Source organism: Aegilops tauschii, chromosome 7 (genome assembly GCF_002575655.3).
Source record: "Aegilops tauschii subsp. strangulata cultivar AL8/78 chromosome 7, Aet v6.0, whole genome shotgun sequence".
NCBI classification, from domain to species: domain Eukaryota; kingdom Viridiplantae; phylum Streptophyta; class Magnoliopsida; order Poales; family Poaceae; genus Aegilops; species Aegilops tauschii.
In genome coordinates this window covers 629,377,433-629,387,366 of record NC_053041.3, presented here as the reverse complement: position 1 = coordinate 629,387,366, position 9,934 = coordinate 629,377,433, and the positions used below count along the sequence as shown (strand labels likewise).

The following is a 9,934-nucleotide window of genomic DNA, read 5'->3' as shown; positions in this document are numbered from 1 at the left end:
GGCACATGCGCACAGCATGTTGCACTTGCGCACAGCATAGACAAGTGTTGCAGCATGTCTAAAGCAACACTGAAGCGCCATTTGTGATCATTGCACCATCGAAACAACAAGTAAACATGAAGGAAGCATTCACCACCAATAAAGTTAAGGCCAGACATATATAGATAGCATTAGGTACCAGGCAGTTCACAACAGATCCAGTTAAGACACACAATACATTACATTACATTAATAGAGGTAGTTTTTAACCAGTTCAGACCCAGATGCAGCTTTCCAAAAGTAAAACATCATCAAATATACGGATGATGAGTACGGCTTCCAGCTTCTGATGATCAGCATGATGTAGGACTAGAGGTTAGGGTTTCTCACGACCTTCAGGAGGGCAGAATGCTCAGCCGTGATCTTGTACTCACCACTGGAGATCGATGTAGCCCAGCAATGTTCCATCAGATGCTCCAATAACCCAGACCTGGGCTTGGGCTTGCTGCAGAAGGGGCAGCGGTACTTTTCCGTCCTCCAGTTGTGGTACATACCAGGTCCTTGGGTCCTGATCTTCAACACCACCTTCTCTTCAAACGACTCGACGTTCCCCTCGACCACATCATCTCCAGATTCATACTGCACACATTAATGACTGACATTAATACATTATGCATTCAAATACTATAAACACACTAACTCAATGCACAAATAACATTTCAACTAGGCCTTACCTCATACGGCTCATCTTCATCAGAGTCATATGGGTAGAACCCAGTCTTGTCCCACTTCCTCTTGTTGCCCACAACCACAAGATCCTCCTCCTGCTATATTGTCAAACAAGCACATCAATTACAATGAATTGAATTGCAGTTCAAAGAATGTCATTACACACAAAATTGTGAATGTGAACCACATTGGTATGTTGCAAGTGACCAAATGCTTTCCTTATAAATACAGAATCTAAGCAATCAATCAACAGACAAATGCTTTCCTTCATAAATGCTAATGAAAATCCAAGCTGGATTCTTGACATTCCCTGGATTAACCCAACACTTTTCTTTTGAAGGAATCCCCCCCCCCCCACACTACTTAATGGAAACATATAGTATATTTTGTTGCTAGGATCCTGCCTTGGAATGTTTACTGCATAGTTATACAATGCTGACATCCTAGCTGCATATTTTTTGTAATTCATCATAAGTATTTGCAAAAGAGGAAAATCTCTGGCCAGGTTAATTTTATGAGGCTCGACAATAGGCCTGCCTACAACATTTGATTTATAAAATTTTGGGCAAGGACAATATTTCAAGGCCATCTTACTGTTTTTGAGGCCACCCTTCTGCAATTGTAAAGTGAGTTATCTCTTAGCCCCCTAAATATAAAATTACATCCATTGCTACTAATTACACAAGCCAACTACAATTTTTAATATGCACAAATTACTGTTTTTGGGATAATGCAGCAAAGCTCCTACACATATTAACATAATGCAGTAGTTAATTAGGTACAACTTCAACTATAAATGCATACATCTCCAACAAACATCTAGAATTTCATTACTTACCTAAACAACAACAAATTATACTATAGATGAATCTTGTATCATCTAAATCAATTCATTGGCACATCAAAATTAATGCATTCCAAATCAAATATGTTTCCATCCAGTATCATTGAACCACAGATCAAATCAAATAATCATATATGTCTGCAGCATTGAACTACATATCTAATAATCATATGACGTCTATCTGACCTTAAATTCCCCCTTAAATAAGGTATTAAACCTCATACTAATTAAAATCTAACAAGCAAAAATTCCACTACTAACCACTGAAAAAATCCCAAGGTGATTTTATCTCTGAAGCAACGGCATTGGAGAGGATGTTCAATGCTGTAAATATCTCTGAAGCAACGGCAAAATTCCACTACTAACCCAAACTAAATAAGCTTAGACTGCCCCTTCCCCTCTCCTTCAGAAGCCCCAATCCAACACAAACAAATCCAGCCCTTGAGAAGCTCTTTTTAATTAACATGACAACACCCATTACATGAGCACATCCTTCACTATATTTACAACCAAACTAATGCACCATCTAATCACCTCAGGTAGACATTTTCCAAAAACACAAGGACATGCAGAACCCATCTCATAGCCTCTGCCTGAGAGGCATCAATCAAGCATCAAAGAACTGCAACTATGACAACATACATCAATCAAGCATCTAAGAATTGCAACTATGACAGTCATAATCCCTAGAACTGCAAAAATTCCACTACTAATCTAATAAGCATCTAAGAACTGCAAAAATTCCACTACTAATCTAATAAGCATCTGAAAAAACCCCATCCCTCAATCCGGCTACTTCTAACCTAATCTAATAATCATATGAGGTCCACCATTCTTGCACGAATCAAATACTCAAAAACCCTAATGCAGAGAAAACCCTACATCCAACAAATCTAACAAAAAAACCTTCTGGCCACAAACCCTACAATCTAAAAACTACCACATTAAAGTGATAAGCAGATACCTTCTGCTCCGCCTGCTCCTCGCCAGAGCCGGCCTCCACCTTCTCCACCTCGTGCGCCTCGCCAGAGCCCGCCTCCACCTTCTGCGCCTCGCCAGAGCCCGCCTCCACCTTCTGCGCCTCGCCGGAGATCGCCAGAGCAGGCGCATCTGGCTGGACTGCGCCGCTGCAACCCGCCCCCGCCTTCTCCAGATCTGCAGCGGGTGGGGCACCGCGCTGGACGCCGGCACGTCCCCTCACAAAGGTGCCCGCAGCGACCTGCCGCGCCTGCTCCACCAGATCTGCGCCCTAATCTGGGCGCTCGCCTCCTGCGTCCGCCATGGCGATGGAGAGGATGCGGTGAGGCGACGAGGAGGTTGGAGAGGAGAGGGGGTGGGGAGTGGGGAGAGGGAGACGATGCGGCGGGGGGAAATGGTGGGCGATGCGGCCGGAGGTGGTTGCCGTCCACATTTATATGATGGGACGGTTTTGGAATCTACCCGTGACACGTGCTGCCCCACGCGCGGGCGGTTCCACGCGCGCACGAAACGCCGCCATATACAAATACGTATACGGCCGGGCATACGATCTAACCGGGCCGTACGGGCCTCCCAGGGCTCCTCGACGGCTGTACGCGGGGGCAACAAAGACGATCGTGCCCCTCGTTATGAACCGTTTTTGGTTCATCCTGGCCGTCGATGTGTTTTTCCACCTCGCGTTCAGCCCAGGGGGGGGGAGCACCGGAGCAGAAACGGTGACACAAATATTTACACGATAAAGTAACTTCTGAATGCTCTAGGAAAAGAAAGGAAAGGAAGACAAGAGGGGGAGGGGGCAAAGTTACCATACCTTACATGCTTTCCGCCGCAGCTCCTTCAGTGTGTTGTCATCTTCAGAGATCAGGGGTGCGTCGTACAGTTTCAGAACATTGAGGGACGAAAGGTGCAGCAAGCCCTCAGGTAGCTCGCTTATCTTTTGACACCACCAAAGTTCAAGGTGAGAGAGTTTTGGCATTGTCCCTAGTTCCATCCTCCACTCCTCCATGGAAAAACTACGAAGCTTTAACTCCTGTAGACGAGGAAAGCCTTGGGCAGAGCATGACATAGTACGGCCTTCATAACCTCTCAAACTGAGCACCGCAAGAAAGGGAAGCTTCTCCAGGATCGGCATTGGGTCCTGGTTAATGACTTCAGCAGATAGATAGAGACGGCGTAGGCTTTGTGGGAAGTAATGGCTCTCGGGCAACTTATCAAGCACACTGAATCTGGTGAGGTAAATATCTACTAGTCGAGGCATGTTGACAAATATATTTATCATCTCTGCAGAGACTAGGCTCATGCACAAGAAGAGGGTTGTCAATTGAGTCATTTGGCCAACAAAATTCACCATGCCATTACCGAAATATTTAGTTCCAATTGATCCAAGATCTAACCATAAGGTCCTCAACTCTTTTTGCTGCACATTACTTGGTGGAGGGAACACGTTACTGAGGTAAACATGCCTTAAAGTAGAGATATGCCAGAGGGACATTGGTACTGCTTCCTTCAGATCTGTGTTTCTTAAATCTAAATTTTCAAAGTTAAGAAGTTTTCCAATTGATGTAGGAAGTGCCACATGCCTACATGCTCTCAACCTAAGATATCTTAGGTGAATGAACCCACCGATTGCACAGAAATCCTTTAGGTCTGAGTTTTCGATGTGAAGTACTCTCAGAAATCTGAGCTTAGGCAGGGACACCGACGAGAGCCTAAAACCAACAAGAGTTTGGGCATTAGGTGTTGCCTGCAATATCTGACCAGTAATGTTTTGAAAAGAATAACGATAAGATATCATGGTATCAGATGATGAGGCGCCAATTCCTGCAAGATTTTACAGTGCATCCACATGTTAGCAAGAAGCCTGATAATAGTCAACATGTATTCTAATCCAAAATGGAAGTGCAGATGACAAGATTGGGGGAAGCCTAACTTGTTGTATTGTCAATGGCATTAAGAAAACCATCTTGTCTTGCTTCTTCTACGCACCAGTCACGTAGAATGTCATGAATTCTTATTGTTTCAATCCAGCCGTGTGCCCTGCTTCTGGAAACAACTTGGACCAAGCTTCTTTGAGCCAACTCAGTCACATACTTGCGTGCTGTTTCTTCTGGTGTATGCTTTAACATATGCGGAATCAAACTTTCCGCTATCCATATTTCAATAAGATCTGAGACATCTATTTCAGAATCCTCACAAAAAGCAGCAAAATAGAGGAAACAAGATCTGAAATAATGACTTGGGAGGTCTTTGTAACTGCGAGCTATTATGGCTCGCATCATCTGTACATTTTTGGTTGATGACCAATCCAAAAGTATATCAGACCATGCTTCTGAATTTAGATTCTTTGATAGATAAGCCCCCAGAACTGCAAGGGCTAGTGGTAATCCATTACATTTCTTTGCAAGCTTTCTCCCTAATTCTTCAACCTCTTTGACGTCACATATGGAGGACCTTTCGTATGATGGTAATGCTTTGCTACTAAAAAGTTCCCAGCTTTTCTCATCATCTAAGTGCTTTAGAACATGAACATGAGTTGGCATTTGAATATGATTTGCAACATCTTTCTTTCTTGTTGTTAACAGAATTCTACTTCCAGTAGCTGCATCTGGAAAAACATTGACCATTCTACTTATTTGCTCCCATGTATCTGTTTCCCACACGTCATCAAGAAGTACGAAGTATCTTTTATGCAACAGAAAATCATGGATCTTCTTTCCCACCTCGTACTCCTGCGTTACATGCATCGATGTCCCTAGACTCATCTGTGGTTCCTATTATTTGTTTCATAATATTATTCAGCAAATCAATGCCCTTGAACTTTTGGGATACGGTCACCCAAGCAATTGCCTCAAAGTGTGCTCTGACCGTGGATGAAGTGTAGACTTTTCTAGCGAGTGTTGTTTTTCCCGCCCCACCCATGGCAACTATTGAGACTGCAGTAAGCATGTTGTCACCGCTAACTAACTTATCCACTATTTCTTTGTGCTCATCCTCAAAACCAACCATGACAACATCATCTTCAGATTTCTGGTTCATAAGACCACTATCTTGTGGAAACTCATACTCAACCACACCAGTATTATCCAAATCAATCTTCAGATTTTGCGCACTCGCAAAGATCTCGCTGAGCTTCCTTCTTACCCGCTGAATGTGAACACCAATTTTATGGAGGGTAATCAAGTCGGTCGGTAAGCGAGCATACCTTGAAATGGCGCCCATGAACCCCTTTTTGATCCTGTTTCTCTTCTCCATGTAATCGGCTTCTTCGATGACATTCTGAGCCTCATATGCCGCAGCCCTGATCTGGGTGACCAAGATAGCAACTCTAGCATTTCCTAGTCTCCATTTGTTGTCAGCATCTTTGAGGTAGGCCCAGGGGCGGAGCTCTTTGAGCTGAGCCTGTGGCACAGGCTACAGGGTCCGAAAAAAAAATAATGCTAAATATCAGGTATTTGGCCCGGTGCATCAGGGTGGGCCAGCAAGAGTGCTACAGGACCCCCTTTGAACCAGCTGCCCACGTCTCACGTATACACGCTCGCAGGCCTTGCCTTGACGCACGCACGAAGCCTTTCTCTGAAACAAAAAAAAAATGCACGCACGAAGCCAGCTATTCATCCCGCGTCTTCCACTCGAAAAAACAAACAAATCCCATCTCCTCATCTCCTGTTCTGTCTTCTGTCCCGAGCGCGGCGACGATACGATCAATCAGATTCAAATCGATCAGTTCTGAAAGATTTGAGACAGCACGGATCCGTTCCTGATAGATCCGAACGTACGCGCTGCAGCATCCAGTCCTAACGATTTGAAGCAGCTGGCAGCACGGATTTGTTCCTAATCGATCCGAACGTACGCGCAGCAGCGGCCGCCTTGCCTAACGCTTAATGTTGCAGCGACCACGTGCCGCGTCGTAAATTTCTCTTCCTCACATAGCAATGTGCTTTTATTTTTATTTATTTATTTTGTGTGGATTACAGGCATCTCTTGGTTCGAATTTAACTCTTTTCTGTGTTGTTTGTCCTAAATATTTTTTAGGTTGCGACAATTGTATGTGTGAAATTATGGCTAGTGGATTAAACCTTATTTTATTCCTTATTATGAATTGGGAGGAGGAGATTCAATGTGATCCTGGCAAAGGGAGATTGATAGAGTATTAAGTGATGATGTTATTTGTTATGTGGAGAAAGAAGAAACGGAAAATGTCATCAGTGATCACGTGGTTGGGTATTTCATGGCTTGAAGGACTAGATTATACTAAAGGTAGTTTTTAAAATTTTAGCAAATTTAAGTACTTTGATTTGGGCATTTTATTATGTTCTACTTGAAAAGTTGATTCCAGTTTTTATATTTTAGGTTAACGAACCTTGATATGTGATGATGTGTTTTAATTTGAGAATGCTAGACCTTTTCAAATAATTTTGTCATTTGTTTAGCATTATATTAAGCAGTTTGACTGTTGCATTTTGTTTTTACAAATAGACTCCTATTATGTTTAGTAATCCGTATCACAAGCTATGAAACGCAGCATCCATGCTTGAATTTTTTTTCCCATGGTTAAGTGGTGCATCAGGGTAAGATTAGCTCCAGCTCCGCCCCTGGGTAGGCCTGAATCCGCATCAGCTCATCTTTCAATAGCCCCACTTCAAGGGTGACTCCACACAAAAATTTAGTCTCCTGGACTGCAAGATTGCCCGCGCTCCCCAGCACGGCGCTAACAGCCGACTCCGCCATTGCTCCCTGATTCTGCCCCCTCGGAGATGCAATGTCTGGTTAGACTCAGATCAGCTGGCACCTGCCATTAGCTTTCAACTTAACTGCAATTAACCATGGCCGACCCTCAAGGGAGTGAGAACTGAGAACAAGTACTACCGAGGAAGAGAAGGAGGAGAAGGGGGAAGGGGGCGGAGAGACTCACCAATGAGATCCACTTGAGTGCAGACTTGGGGAGACGGACGGTGCGGCGGGGAGATGCAGGGGTCGACGGCGGCGAGTGTGGCGCCGGGGGCACGGTTAGGGCTGGACACGAGCCGAGCCGAGCCGAGCTTGATCCGAGCCTGGCTTTGGCTCGCTCTAGAGCGGCTCGGCTCGGCCAACGAGCCTACTTCAACCGGCTCGGCTCGCTTTGGCTATGGCTCGGCTCAGACCGAGCCGGCTCGTAAGCCAGTTTCTCCCAGAACCATTTAATAGTACAGACCTCTGTATATAGTGCATATACATGATTTTTTGCGGCAATTAAACCTATATTTTGGAAAACAAACAGTTTATAGTACTAAAAATGAACAATCCAGCAGTCTATTGTTTTAAGAAATGGTCATAGTAATAAAAATAATGTTCTTATATGAATTCTTCTACAAAAAATCTAACAATGGAACACATATGAGAGAAAGAATTGGGCATCATTTCTATTGAATTTTGGACAACACTTCAATTGAACTTTACACAGGAAAACATCAAATATTGACAGCCAAACAAGGAAATTTTGCATAGCATAACACTTACCACTTTGACATAAAACTGAGAAAATGTTGACAGCCAAACAATGACTAGTGAAAACCACATAATACAAAGTTCATAGTTCATCACAAGTTCACAACAACATTGTTGAAAGTGCATGGTTCATCACAACATCATTCAAGGTCCATAGTTGACCACAACAGCACACATAATTCGAAGTTCATCACAACAAAAGAAATGGCACGAGATGATCACGTTGACCTCAACAATCCACATGAGAAGATCATGTAGACATCCATCTTCAAAATAGCAAGAGCAACACCCACATGGCGAATATCTACATGTAACACAGATTTGTAAACTTGATATTCTCAATATGTCAAGATAGGAAAACTGAGACATGTAAAAACATTAGTTACCAATTGTTGTCACCCCCCACATCAACAATCTTGGGCAACTTGATATTGTCAACATCGTCCTCCTCATCTTCATCCCTCTCCTAATTTTTTGTAAGTTAGCCACATACAAGAAATAGACAGAAATCATAGAAGAAAAAGATAGAAATCATACCACCACATTGAAGTCCTTGTGAGAACCTTTGATATAACTAGCACCGCACACCAAGGCTTCCACCATTTCTGGTTTCAAAGAACTCCTGTAGTCATCTAAAACCACACAAGTAGACATATCTAAGTTCAAGCATAGGATGACAAGTTGACAAGCTAACATCCAATGTAACAAGTAGACATACCTAAAACTCTTCCACCCGTGCTGAAAGTTGATTCCGAAGACACGGAGGTAGCCGGGACAGTCAAGAACCTCTTTGCCATCATTGCCAATACGGGGTATCTAGGTGCATTCACCCTCCACCAATCAAGAAGATTGAACATAGGATCCATTGCCTCATTCAAGTCATCTAGATAGTTTCTAAGCTCACTTTTTGATGGTGTTGATGAAGTGGCTGATAAGAAGGACTGAAACTCACAATCCATAAGTGGCATCGAGGTACTTGTGTTGCAATTGTTCTTGGCTGATGATCCACTAGCTCTTTCTTCAGCTTGCTTATTTTTCGCAACAAACTTCTCATACAATGTGTCCAACTCTCCACGCACAATATTCTTCTCGGTGTTTGCTTTCCCCACAGCATACATTTGGTGATAGCCCCACTCAATATACCTCATCTTGTACCTTGGGTCCAAGATGGTAGCAAGCACCATGACATTGTTCGGCTCATCCCAATACTTGTCAAATTTATCCATCATTGCATCACCCATTTTGTTGTAGCATTCATCATCATGAGACATGGCTTTTCTCAAAGCAATCTTGATGCTCACAATATGAGGGTAGAATATGTTGGAGGTGGGATATAATTGCCCTGAAAACGCAGTGGTCACACGAGATAAAGAGAGGAGCAATGGCTTAATAACTTCAAACTTGTCCCATTCTTCTTTTTCCGGCTCCCATTGATAGTTGGCATTTGAAGCTGCATAAGAGGACAAGGCTTCCCTATACGAGCAGGCTGTATCAAGCATCTTGTATGTTGAACTCCACGTGTGACACAATCAAGATGCAAATGGTCGCCAACCTTAACACCCAATATTTTGCAAGTCTCAACAAACTTGTGGAGGTGACTCGGTGACTTCTTGAAATACTTAACCGTCTCTCTCAAATTCTCTATCAAAGGGGTCATGATGGTTGTCCCATCTTGCACTACCAAGTTGATAATGTGTGCACAACAACGGACATGGAAATATTTGGCTTCAAAGTCCGTACCTACAAAAAAACAGCAAGCATATGACAATATATTCAACCAAAACATCACACATATGAGCATATGTACAACAAAAATAGCAAGAATATGACCATATATTCAACCAAAACAGCAAGCATATAACCGTATATTTGAAGCATTGTCTAGTGTGATGGATATAATTTGCCTTAAACAAAGCAACA

General features: G+C 43.2%; 1 pseudogene; it reads right to left on the bottom strand.

Annotated features, from left to right (window-relative positions):
- Positions 1-348: 348 nt before the first annotated feature.
- On the bottom strand, positions 349-7,258 carry LOC109758718 (putative disease resistance protein At1g50180; annotated as a pseudogene).
- Between the last annotated feature and the right edge of the window lie 2,676 nt (positions 7,259-9,934).